Here is a 13,485-nt window from a genome sequence, read left to right as displayed (position 1 = left end):
GCGGCAGGTGGACGTGGCTGTGACCTGCCCAAGAGGAGACTTGCCCTGGCCGCTCGAACCGCTGTCCCTGCATTTCTTGCCTGGCTCTCTAGGTGGCGGGTGCTGCCTTGTGTAATGGGCATCCTGCTCCGTCAGCAGCTGCTTAATGTTTGGGTGTGGGCTCCTTGACGCTAATTCCCCCCTAAAGGTTAAGTATGAGTATGATTCAGCCACGTAACCCCCTAAGAGAAGCACATCACCAGCCGATACCCCATCCCCCTTTGACAGGACTCCCCCAGCCCGACTGAGGATGGCAAAGCCCCGTCCATGGCTGCATGTGAGCCCATGGGCTGGACGCTGCTGAGCCTGGCTGTGTCTGTCTGTCTGTCTCCATCCACTGAAGGGGCTCCTGGCCACGCAGGATTATTTCACACCACCCCCAAGTTTAGTGTTCTGTATCTGGGGGATTCATCTCGCGGCGAAGGGGTCAGCAGATGCTGTCCTTCCAGTCAGACAGAAAAGCAGCTCTTGTTCAACAAGGACGATGGTGAGTAATAAATAGATCTCATTGAAGTTAGCAGGGGCCCTGCTTTCCTCAGCAGAGTCTTCCAGCCTGAAAGCTGTTTCGTGGACCTCAGTGAGATGCAATTTGTGTCTGAGCATCAGTCCAGCTTCTGTTTTCCCAAGACTGGTAGGAAACCTGCACCGGGGAAAGGCTGAGCAAACCCCATAAATGGCCCTTAACAGCCTCTTGTCCAGAGGGCAGGGGGCATTGCCATGGTTTGCTGAAAAGCCTGCTTTGGGGACAAGCTCAGCAGCGTTATTGGGGCGTGAATGAATGGTGGGTACACCAGGGCTGCACCCACGGACTTCCAGTCAATGCCTTCAAGTGATGGAGCAGCATGGGGACGTGCATAGCAGTGCTGGGACATCTTCTGCATCAGCTGTCTGGTTATTTGACTGAGGACTATCTCCTTGTGCTGTCTCCTGTCATACAGCATCACACAGACGTATCTGTGACCTTCAGAGATGTCACATCAGCAGAGAATAAGGTTCACTTAAAAAAAAATGAATGTAGAGGTTTCTGATCTGGAGTAAATCAGTGTGGCTTCAGGAGAGTCAGCAGAGATGCTGATTTACGGACACCGAGGAGCTTGTCCTATGATTACAAATAGTTTAAGTGAATTGTTACTGCTGTGCCAGCTCAGGGATCTGAGGAGTGTACAAGAAAAAGTGGGTGATTCATGGGAGGGTGGGAGCTTTCCCAGCACCCAAAGGGCACTGCCTGCAAAGGGGCATTTTTCAGGTTTTTACAGCTGGTGCACTTGCTGCTGCCCAGGGAAATACACACACAGGTCACGCAGAACCACGGGACCCCAGATGGGCTTGGGTGGGAAGGACCTCAGCCAGGCCAGCCTTCCTTCAGAGCTCAGCTTGAAATCCCAAGTCAAGCTCTGCAGAGCCTTTGGGAACACACCGAGCTGGGGTCGTCCCATGGGATAAGTGCTGGGCAGGGCTGGGGTCCTGCCAAGCCCCCACTGCCGGAGTGGGGACTGAGAGGGCCGGCTGCTGGGGTACACCAGAGAGCAGGGGACACCAGCAATGAGACCACAGGGACAGCTGAAGTGATCAAGGATGTTGGTTTTTTCCAACCTTCTTGGTTTTCCCCCCCAAAACAAAAGAGACTCAGCCTGTGCTTTTCTGATGGCAAATACAAATCGGGGTTTGTGAGTGGGCAAATCTCCACCAGACCTCGGTTCACATCACCCTGAGTACAGCCCTGCCCCAGCTCCCATCACCCTGAGTACAGCCCTGCCCCAGCTCCCTTCGAGGGATTCAGGGCTGGGAGCAGCTCCTCCTCCCTCTTTGCCTGTGAAATACTCAGAAAACAATCATTTAATACGAGTTTAAGATCATGGACTCTCTCTGCATTTCTTATCTCTGAGTTTACTTAGCACTAAGACTACTGAGATAAAATCATCCATTATGCCTGAGATGTTTATTAGCTCCTAATCTAACGCTGACAGCAGAAATGGGAGATGACTCCAAGCAGTGTGTGACACCAAGAGGTGTGCCAGCAGCCCCAGGAGCAGCTCGGTGCCCGTGTGTCACTGTGCTCAGGGTGCTTTCCCTGCCTGCAGCGGGTGTGCTTCTCCTTCAAGCTTTGGAATAATCAGAGAGAAGGCTTTATAGGGTTTGGGATAAACCAGACAGGTGATAGCTGGAGAAAAGGGAAACACCAGGAGCCCCTTCCCATAGAGCTGGTCAGAGGTCCCTCAGCGTGGTAGCACATGTATTCCCACAGGGAGCCCAGGGGCCCTGCACCCCGGGGACACCACAGCCATCCCCCCACCCCACATGGTGGGAGCTAACGCCCCCCACAACATCACCCTCCAAATGCCCATCCCTGAGACCATGGGCCATGCTTCACCCCAGGCCTGATGTCAGCTCTGAGCTGTTAAATCCCTGCCAGAAGCGATGCAGTACCAGCAGCATGGATGCAAGTGCCCTGGAGCAGGCAGGAAAGCATATTCCCTGCTGGGGCAACGTGTGTTACTGTCAGGGGAGTTGAAAGTCGCAATCAGTTCAACACATCAGGCAGCAGATCATCCCTGGAGACCCTGCCAGCACAGCTCCAGGCTTTGGCCTTGTGGCCCCGTGTTCAGGTCAGAGTGGAGCTGGGTGTCGGGCCGCAGTGGAGCTCGGAAGGAGCCCCAGCAGGTCACTGGGCTGGTGACCTGTGTCCTACCAGCCTTCTGGGGCTCTTGTTCTTTTTTCTTTGTTTAACCAACTTGTTTTCCTTGCCCTGATCAAGACTCTTGAACCGTGTGTGACCCTACACACAATCCATTTAATTAAGACCAGCGGCTCACTTTGACATCCGTGGGTTAAAGGCAGCCTGTAAGTGCAACAAACTGCATCTCCCAGAGGACTTGGGCAGGGCAAGAAAAGTTCCAATCCCCATATTTGCATTTCAGGGGAATGTGAAGAATCTGGGGCCCAGGTACACACAGGGATGGGTTCAGGTGTTGGTGTTTCACTTCTTTATTCAGGTCAGATGGACACTCCAGGTGCCCTTCACCTTGGGGGTATTCTGCCTCTGGTTTTGCCCTCAGTCCTACAAGCCCGTCTTTAGCCCTTAGGTGAAGAGTTTGGGGGTGTGTGGGTACATACACACATATACACAGGGGTTTATGTCTAGTGCAGCTATAGAAACAGAGTTCCTGATGCTACAAACTCTTCCGCATTCACTTGAACACACGTCATTGATGCCATGGGGATTGCAGAAGGAAAACAAAGTGCATTCCTGAGGATGACGGGGACCATTCACTTCCACCCCCAAAGCAGGATTAAATAGAGATGTTTGTCATGTCAGTGGGCAGCCAAGTGAGTAAACTCAGAGTAAAACTTGCTGGTTTTCCCAGTGTCCATTTTGCTTTTGGTGCCGGTTTGTTTATGGGACCCTTCGGAGTCACTGGGGATGGGGTGGAATGAACTCAACACAGTCCTTGCAGTTCTTCTGTCAAAGCTCATTTCATGTGGAACTCTGTGAGCCTGGAAGTCCAACCAGACCCACGCACCAAGGTCCTTCCAGCAGCTGCCCTGCCCGTGTGCTGCTCCTTGTCTGCAGCGAGCACATTCACATCACCGTGATTTATCTGCTGGAGAAGTGAGGTTCTCCATGGGTTGCAGAATGCATCTGGACCAGCCTAACGAGCACATTCTTCACCATCAGAGAGGATGTGGAGGGCCTGCAAATATTTTAGACATGATTCACAGAGCCAAAAGGTCTTGTTTACTGATATGCTATTTATACCTAGCTCAATTAAACCTCTTCAGGAGGAAAAAAATAAGGATGCCAACACAGGCAGTGCTGCTGGAAGCGTGTGTCTCCTCATTAAAAAGGTTAGAAAAACACAATTAATAATTTTGATATATTCTTTTGGAGGTATTTATACTCTGCTCTGTGTCCCACTGCATCAAGTATCCTCGGTGGTGTGATTCTGACAGCGGGTGAGCTCGGTCTGGGTTTTACCATGTCCTGGTGCAGTCAGTCTCAGGCACTGTGTCCTTGGGGAAGAGCATGTTCCCCTCCGAGCCCAACCTTCGCCCTGCCAGAGGTTTGGTGTCAGCAGTGCCCATTCTACAGTGCACCAGCCCCCCGGGTGAGCATGGGGGCTCTGGGCAACCCAAGGTAGGGACAGACCTGGACAAGCTCCTGCAAACAGAGCCCTGCAGCTCCCTCCTGGCAGCAAAGCAGGAGTGTTTTGGTGTGATCTGGTGCCTTATTAGCACCTGGTAGAATAATAACTGCTAATTCTCTGCGCTCAGCAGTGGCAAAGCCTTCAGGGATGGAGATGGTGGCATGAGCTGCGAGGTGCATGGCAAAGGCATGAAGAAGACAGACAGAGGGATGTGGAGGCAGCAAGCAGCTCTGCTGAGGCCTGGGTGCTCCCGTGAGTCCCAGCTCCATGAGTAGGAAAGAGGGAAATCGCCTGGAGGTCCCATTCCTCGTGCCAGTCACAGGGTGGAGAGAGCGCTGCCTGTGTCAAGGAGGAAGCTGGGAATAATTCACACCTTTTGCACCTCGGTTTCTTGGGAATCCAACTATCAAACCCGATGTTTGAATCGAAGCTGCACACACAGAGCTCCATGTGGGACGTGCTGCTTCCCGCCACGCAGGGACACCTTGGCTGGGGACACTGCTCCAGGCACCCCGGCCTTCCCTACGGGAACCAGCCCCAGCTGCCAAAGGGTGTGTGTGTGTGCAAGGAGACACGGGCCCTCCAGAGTGGAAGGGAGACCCGGCCCCTCTGGAGTGGAAAGAGACTCAGCCCCTCCGAGCGGAAGGGCAGCCAGGCCTTACCAGGCCTTACTCAGCCCCTCAGCGAGCGATGGAGCCGGTGAGGTGAGGTGAGCACGAGGCCTGGCAGCATTGACATAAAATATTGAGGCGTAAATCAGTGGTGGAAATAAGCACAACAGCCTTTCCCTAACACTTTAAAGTGATGTACCCATTAAATAATAAAGGGTTTTCTTTCCCTTAGCACACTATTAATAAATTTCAAACCATCATATCTTTAAAGAAATGCACTCCAGTCAAGTGGAAAGCAGACTGATGTGGGGTTGGGAAGGGGTTGGGAGTGCCACAAATTATAAATCCTTTCCACTTTATCAGCATTACAGAGTACTATTAATTTTAAAAATAGCTTTTGAAAACATACATGGCATACCATAATGGAGATGGCTGCGCTTCAATACATCATCCTGATGACTCCTTCCACAGCAACGAGCTCTGCGGGCGTGCCAAGCTCCGCTTTGCAAACATGGTACGTGCCACACTCCAGCTGGCAGCTAAGAAAAGCAGTTTGGGCTTTCGACTGGGGATCGTGAGCTCCTGGGACTTCCGAGGGCCCTGGGTGCTCCCTCCCCCTGCGCTCCCAAGGGAGCTCCGTCCCAGCCCCGCAACATTTCCAGTGCTCGTTATCCCCGCGGGGAGCTGGAGCCCTGCTGCTAACGGGGCCTGAAGGATTACAAGGAACGATGTTAATGGCAGATGCTAATGGAACGGGGTGGCTCATCCGTCTAGGACAGTTCTCAGTGCTAACTGGTGTGCGTGTCCGCAGCGCTGTGCCTGAGTGATGGAGGAGGCAGTTGCCATAGCAAGGACTGGGTTTATTGACTGCTTAAAGCAAGGAGACACATAAAACCGTAACTGCGGCCAGAAAATGGATCAGAGGAGTCCCTGGGTGGCTCTAACACAGGCTCCAGCTTGCTTGCCTTTTTTTTTTTGCCTTTTTTTCCCCTTTTCCTCAGTCTTCTCCTCCTGAACCAGTGATCACACATCTGAGAGCCACCAGCGACCCGCTACGGCAGCACCCACAGCTCGGCTGTATCAATAATGTTAGCATCACCATTCATTTTATTATTGAACCCTTATAAAAGCTAAATGTATCCACCAAGAAATGGCAAACTCCATCCCCCAGCGTTTGGGCCGTGCAGCATCCATCCTCCCTGGGGCTTTCCTCTCTCCCCCACCCCGAGCAGACAAGGTCCTGCTGCCTGACAGGGACTGCAGCAGTCGAACCTCTTCGTGCCCCCTATGCCCACGTCCAACTGCACAGCTTAGGAGCTGCATTATCATATTCCTAAGCCAAATGAGTATCAGATCCAAAGCATCTCTCTTCCTAATGCTCATGTAGCATTCTGTTTCCTCTGCTGCTGATGTGGTGACACGGATAAATAGTTCTGCTGGAGCCACGCTGTGTGAAATCTTCTGATGACAGGTACAAGGAAATTCCTCTGCCCAGATTTACTTCCACACGGTGCTGTGCAGCCAGGAGCCATAAATCTGGTGTCACCTGCAGCCAATGGCCATGGCCAGCTCAGGCTGTGAATGTGTGTGTCAGGAGGGGTGGAGGGAGGGATGGAGGGAGGGAAGGAAGGAAGGAAGGAAGGATGGCTGGCTGGCTGGCTGGCTGGCTGGCTGGCTGGCTGGCTGGATACACACACAATGGTCACAATCAACCACTGCCCTCCCTCACTTCCCCAATTTCTCCCAGTATTTCCTGTATGGATTCCATACCCAACAGGACCTTCTCCAGACAATACCACAGGCCACCATGTGCCACTTCCCTGAAGCCAGCCTTAGAGTTCCTCATCCCTGACATCCATGTAACCAAGGACCCGATGTGCTCCTTGGTTACAAACGTGCTCAGCAGATTGAGGTTCATGGCGATGGTTTGTGCCAGGCCCTGCACCGTGTCCAGGCACCACCAGCTTTACACCAGATCAGACACCGTCGTTACCTCACACCCCGGAGGAGTGAGAGCTGACACCAGCACTGCTCACGGGCTGGAGCTGGGTGTTTGCTCATCCCTACAGCACTGGACCCAACTTACTAAAACCACGAGGGCTCTCCCAGGGAGGTGCCACATCCAGATGTGCTTCTCCCCCACCCCGACCCTTCGGGCAGGGATATGTTCCCATGCTGACTGGGAGCCCCTCAAGCAGCCCCACGCCCAAGGAAAGCATCTTCCCCAGTGACACCTGGAGAGAGTTACAGCCCCTTAAATCACACCCACAGACAGCAGCTGAGTGGGAGCCTCCGTGAGATGAACGAGCTGGCAGTTCTTAAGGAGTAGCAACGAGGTAATAAACAAGATTAACACAGAACTAATGGAGGGATGGAGATAAATACAGGGAATGTCTGCGTCACGTCAGAGGGGGCTGTGTGCCAGGCTCTTGGCAATGCGCTGGAGACAGGAGTAGGTAAGTCGTACCTCCTAAATCACAGCCATAAATCCCCCACTGTGCTAACAGAACATGAATGATCTGCTCTGAAATGGACAGGGAAGAGAGAGGGAATTCTCTGCTCAGGATAAAGGAGCTGCTAGCCTCAGCTGCTCCCCGTTGGCCGGGCCAGCCTTGGCAGGCTCTTCAGCTGCCAGGAGATGAGGTGGGTGGGTGCTTAAAGTGGCTCCCACAGCTGTTTCCTGGGAATAAAAGGGACATTTCTCCTGGCAAGTCAATTCTGACTTACATACCAGGACCCAAAGGAGGTGAAGGCAACCTGTGCCTTCCCACTGCCGGAGCAGATCCCAGTCAAAGCCCAGGCAGCCCTCAGCACCCCAAACCCTGCATCGCATCGTGACTCTACGAAGGGGCCTCGCTGTGCTGCATCTCCAGGAGCAGGCTGAAGTCTTAGCCATTTCTGGCTAAACATTAATTAAAGGAAGGAGTTTATTGATTAATAGGCAGACTTAGTACCACCAGAAAAGTACAGAAGCCTCTCTTGCCAAAGGAATAGAGGCGTCTGTGGCTCCAGCACAAATCTGGAGCTCTGCCTTGTGGATGCAGGATTCCCTGCCACTGTGAGCAGGTCTGGTGACGTCCCTGCTCCTCCACATCCCATGGGAGTTCTACTCTGTTAACATTCCATTCTTTAACTACAGTGATCTGCAGAATCTCCTCTGGTACTGTGGCTTCCTCGCGCCTCGCAGGCTGCTCACTCCGGCTGTGAAGATCTCAGTGCTCACCGGAAGGTGACTCAAAGGGCTGGACACAGATGGAGAGGGTGACACAGGCACTGGGTGCAGGAGGAGCAGAAGACCACTGCTTCATTCACAGGTACCTGCTAAGCACAGTAAGGAGCTGGGTGGCTGGACCAGTAGGTGTCTGCCATTCCTGGGCTAAAAGATGTACAGCCCTGTGCCAAACCCCTCCTGCTCTGGGGTGGCTTGGCACGTGACTGGCTCCCATGGGCACGATGTCTAACGGCTGGGCTTTGTCCACCCCACCACCCTCATCCTCCCCACCGCCTCCAGACCCACTACTGAACCTCCACAGCCACACACATGAGCTGAAAACAGTCCGTCACCCTGGAGCATCCTTTCTGGGCTGTGTCTCTGTCTCTTTCTGTAAGCCCACAGCTTTCTCAGGAGCTTTCACTCATCCAGATTCTCCTTCCTCCCTCCCCGGATCTGCCTTCCTACCAGGCAGGACATGGCCACTCCACCCACAGAGGATGCAGCTGGGCAGGCAGTGCAATACCCAGGGCATTTCCACTTCAGGCTGGCTCAGATAAGCCACCCCACTCCTCACTGGGTGCTGGGCAGCGTGGACAAGGCAAAAGGAAAGAAGGTCCCTTATTCAAAATGAAAGGGAAAAGGGATGATTCATGTTCCTCACCGACGCTCCCCGTCATTTCTTACCTTGTGGGCAGGCTCACAGCACTCAGAGCCTCGGACTGACAGACGATTTTAAGAGCTTTACTCACTACAAATGATCTTTTGATGATGGAACTGGCTGCGTAAAGCTTTGGAAGAAGGACCTTGCATGAATATAGCCAAATTAGGAAGCCCACATCCTCACAGCTGCGCTCACAACCACACGTATCGCTGCTTTATTTTTTAATCTACATCACTGGATCTATTTTTAACTACAAACTAGATGACTCATCTGATCACAACCAGTGAAAAAAAAAACATACTATATTGCCACAAAATAGTTCTGAGAGTTGATGGAGTTTTGTTTTTTCTCTCCACTGCAATGAGGTATCTTGTACAACCAACCTCGGGCTAAACCAGCACATACAGGAACCTGGCTTCTTTTATTCAATGGACCATAGAAAAGGAGCTGCCTGGATCAAATTGTCATTTCTTTGCCTTTTCAATTAGTTCCTTCCATTCCTTTTTCTCTCTCTATTTCCGTGGGGTCGCTCTGATTGGGATGAGAATTTCTTCAAGTCTTTGACCCAAATCTGCAGCTTTACTACATGGCAGAGAGGTGAAAGTTTAACCAAGAGCAGCTGCCAAGCAGTATTTCCTACTTCATTTATCCCTTTTTGTTCATACAACAGAGAAAAATTGAGAGCTGGCCAAGAATGCCACAGCACAGTCTGCAGCAACCCCGTTACCGAAGCGTCAGCATCACCATCTGCAGCGTGAACTCTGCTCACAAAGAGGTGATGATTTCCCCAGCTCATCCCTGTGCTGCTGTGGTCCTCCCCAGCCCCACGGGTGCTGCCCGGGACCCTGGCTGGCCCGTGGCATCATAAATACTCCCAGTTGTTAGGCATTTCCCACACCTCTGGGCCAAATGTTCCCTCGCATCACTCAAGGAGGAGGTCACACCACCGTGGGTCTGCCCAGGGCAGAGCAGCTCACAGCTCTGCGAGGCTCAGGTTGGCTGCCAGCTGCTCCACATCAGCCTTCTGCTCAACCCCAAAGGCCATTGCCAGCTCTGAGGTCTCATTCTCCTTTCCTCAGCGACACCTTTCAGTTCCTCCCAGCAACACCAGCAGCACCAGTTCAGGCAGCACCATGGTCCCTTTCCCCTGCCTGGGGCTGCTGGAGAAATCAAGAAAATCATAGGAAGATCATTCTGCTCCCCAGTGCTTCAGCCTGGCCAGCCCGCTGCTGGCATGGGCAGACCCGGGGGTCTCCGAAGCCCCCTCCCATTCCCCAGCCAGGCTGCTTGGAGCCCACCTCGCCCCGCCTCACCTCTGCTGCTCCCTCAGGACCCATCCCCTTCCCCTGCGAGGCGGGTGCAGGGCGAGGGGCTGGGTGGCTGCAGGGTGCTGCGCTCTGCCCCGCACACAGGCCAGGGCAATGAGAAGGGTGCTGGGGCTCGGGGACCGGTCTCCCTGCGGTCCCGACCACCGATGTATCTCATATGTGTGTGTGTGTGCAGCTCCCTGTGAGCGATGCCGGCTCCACGGAGGGACTGGCCAGGCTGCTGGTGTCCAGGCAGGCGACAGGCAGGAGCAGGAGGGTTTGCGCCCACCTGATGCCAGGCCTGGCACTGAGCACTGCACCCATCACACTGTAACCCAGCTCAGCCGCAGCCTGTGCCGCCTGTCCCTGCACACCCGGCAGGGAGTGTGTGCCAGGGCAGGGCTAGCACATGAGCGGTGGGGAAGGAGGGGACAGGGATCCCCTAAGTCATCATCCAGCTGCAGCAACCCTGTGAGTCTGTCTTAACTCAGACAGTGCCTGGCTGTGCCCCAGCACCTGACAGGCTCCACTCCCTCTTCATCCTCCTCTTCCCCCCTTGGTGGGTCTCAGCTGCACAACAATAAGCCCTTGGAGCCAAGGGGAGCATTTGGAGAGCGTGTGGGGTTTGGGAAGGGGCACAGAGGCCACAGCCTTCATTCTCTGCTTGGAAAAGGCAGAAGGGCTGGGAAGCAGCTGGTCTGTTCCACAAAGCCACGGCTGAAACAGTGTGAGTGGCAGGAATATAAACGGGGATTAAAGCTGCACATGCGACTGAGTTCGACCTTGCAAAATCCAGCTCAAAAGTACAGACAGACCTGGGAAAGGGACATTGCTTCAGATGTTTTAAATCACGGTGAAAGATGCACTGGGAGAGACAGCCCCCCCGCCAGATGACCTGACACATCCTTTCCTCCCCTGTCCTCCGTGACTCCAACAAACTCCTGACCTTGCAGACCAATAAAAACGAGCTCAAAGGAGTCAGGAAGTCTGGCCTCACCATCAGCATCTTCTCAGAAGCAGCACAGAGCTCTGCTGGGTTGAGGCACGATTACTAATGCCAACCTCTTGCAGCCATTGTATCAGCTAGCCACTGGCTTTCTGTCTGTGGTACAGGCTTCAGCCTCGCTGGTGACACCCCTATGGGGACAGTTCTGTCCCAATAAAAGCTGCTGGTGAATCGACAGGAAGCTGAAATCTCAGCTTCTCATAAATGAGCATCTTTCCCATTTGTCGGCAATTTCTGGGGCATGACTCCTGTCCAGACTGAGCTGTGTTTAGTCATGGGGTGATTTTGTCTCTTCCAGCACAGAGCTAAGTATAGCCAGACTCATTCTTCAGAGGCCGTCAGTGATAACCGGGGTGCTGGCATCCTTCCCCAGGCAGCGTGAGCAGCCAGGTCCTCCCCAGAGCCGCCTCCAGCCTCCCTTCACCTTGCCCTGGCTGCGTCCCGCTGCCGCGGTGCCAGAGCAGATCCCGTCCCCAAGGCAACGCCGACCATTCCTGCTGAGGGGACGAGTCATTCAGAACCCCAAAACGAACCCAGCAGCCCTGGGTTCCTGCTCTGAGAGCAGCTGCTGTGGGATGCAGCTTCTGGCGTCAGGAATAATCCGCCCTCCACCCGGCTTCTCGCTCCGGCCACGCGGAGCTGTCGCCTGTCACGACTTATCTGTGTTGTCATCCATTACAACAGCTCCAGATGTATTTCACTGCACATATAAGCACCTGGGGGCTTTTAAAGTCTTACCCCAGTCCCAGTTTTATTAAGTCCCAATACCCAGAGATCCCAGAGCCCGATCCCCCGCCGGGTCGGCATTGTTTCCATGCTGATGAAAAGCCTCCGCTGCCACATACCTTTACAGCTGCTATTTAAAACTAAAACCAAGAAACAAAATAAAACAAACCCAAATGAGCAGTTTCACGTGTCACATCTCCCAGCGACACGGGTTTGCCACCCACAAACAGATGGTGAGTTGGGGGGATGGCAGGGGGACCGACTGCAGCTGTCCCTGGGGCTGGGCAGCAGTGGGATGATGCCACCGCTCCCTGCCGGGTCCTGGCCCGTCACCCCATGCCTCGTGGTGCCCCCAAATCCCTTTTCTAAGTTCTTTCCTACTTCCCAGGTTGCCAGGTGCGTGTGTGCCTTGGGAAAGTGAGATAATGTCACCCCACTGCCATTCCAAACACTCCCTGCAGCTGCCAAGCCCGTCACGGCATGGGTTTGAAAAACAATATCCCTGCCTGGTCCCCTGTTCGCTCTCCAAATGCCCCTGGAAGGTCAGGCCCAAACACCCTCCCCAGAGGGGCTTCATGTCTTTACAATTTCTCTTCAGTGGTTGCTTTTTAACCCAGATTTTTGGAGGGGGATGCTTAAATACCTCTTCTAAAAAAACCAGCTTCAGCTCTGTGTGCACATACCCCCCAGACTCGGGGGGCCACCAGCCCCCAAACCCTCATCCCGTTTGCTGGACCTGGCCAGCATCACCTGCACAGCTCCATCCCGTTATTCCCCTTGAGCAGGGAGGGATCTGGGGAGATATCAGCTGCTCCATCCCATGCCATGGAGGGGGGCACCCAGCATTGCCCAGGGCTGCAGAGGGGAGCCTGGCACTCGCCATACAAAGCCCTCACCCTCCTCCACAGCCTGAGGAACTGCGCAAGGACCGACTGGGGAGCGTGCTGGGGCAGGAGGTGGGGAACACAAGCACCTGCATGGTGCTCCTGGTCTCTTCCCAGTGAGGCACCAGCCTTTGCCACCATTCACTGGTTTTCCTTCCCATGGGACTGGTGCAAATGGCATCCCTTCATTTCGGGAAGGGGCACCCAGGGCAAAACACAGAGTGAGCCCCAGGTCATCTGCCAGGGTCACCCATGGGATCGATGAGCAAAAGGGGTGTAATTAATCCCAGAGCACCCTCAGAAACCGAACACAGGTAAAGGTGAGCGGGGCATTTGCCTCCCTTCTCCACGGGAACGTATGCAGATCACAGGAGAGCACCCCCTGCACGGGGCGCTGGGTCGACAGAGCTCAGGCCTGGGATTTGTCTGTGTTGCCACGGGAGCTGCAGAGGGGCCGCTCTGTGCGGAGCCGGGGCCGTGCCCCCTCCCGCCGGCTCTGCCGGGACCACACAGGGTCAGGGCACCGTCACATCCCGGGCTCGGGGCTCCCAGGACACGGGCGGAGGGACAGTGGAGGGGGCAGCGGGGAGGGGGAGCGGGGCAGGGGCAGGGGCAGCCCCTCATCCCGGGGCGTCCTGCTGCACCCCGGCCGGGGCAGGAGGGGCGGGAGGCTGCGAAGCGAACCTTGGCCGCCCAGGTCAAACCAGGACACAGGGCTGTCGCCTGTGGCCACAAGCGGCCCCAGCACAGTCCCAGGGCGTTAGGGGATGGAGGGCACCCCGGGGGCTCAGCCGGTCCCAACCCCGGCCGAGCAGCATCACCCGGGCTAAGCCGCCCAGTGTGTCCGGGCAGCCCGTCCCGCCGCTCCATCCCCCGACAGCGACACAGTTCC

The sequence above is a fragment of the Gallinula chloropus genome (assembly GCF_964237585.1).
Source record: "Gallinula chloropus genome assembly, chromosome: 12".
Lineage (NCBI taxonomy): Eukaryota > Metazoa > Chordata > Aves > Gruiformes > Rallidae > Gallinula > Gallinula chloropus.
This window is presented reverse-complemented; position numbering follows the sequence as displayed.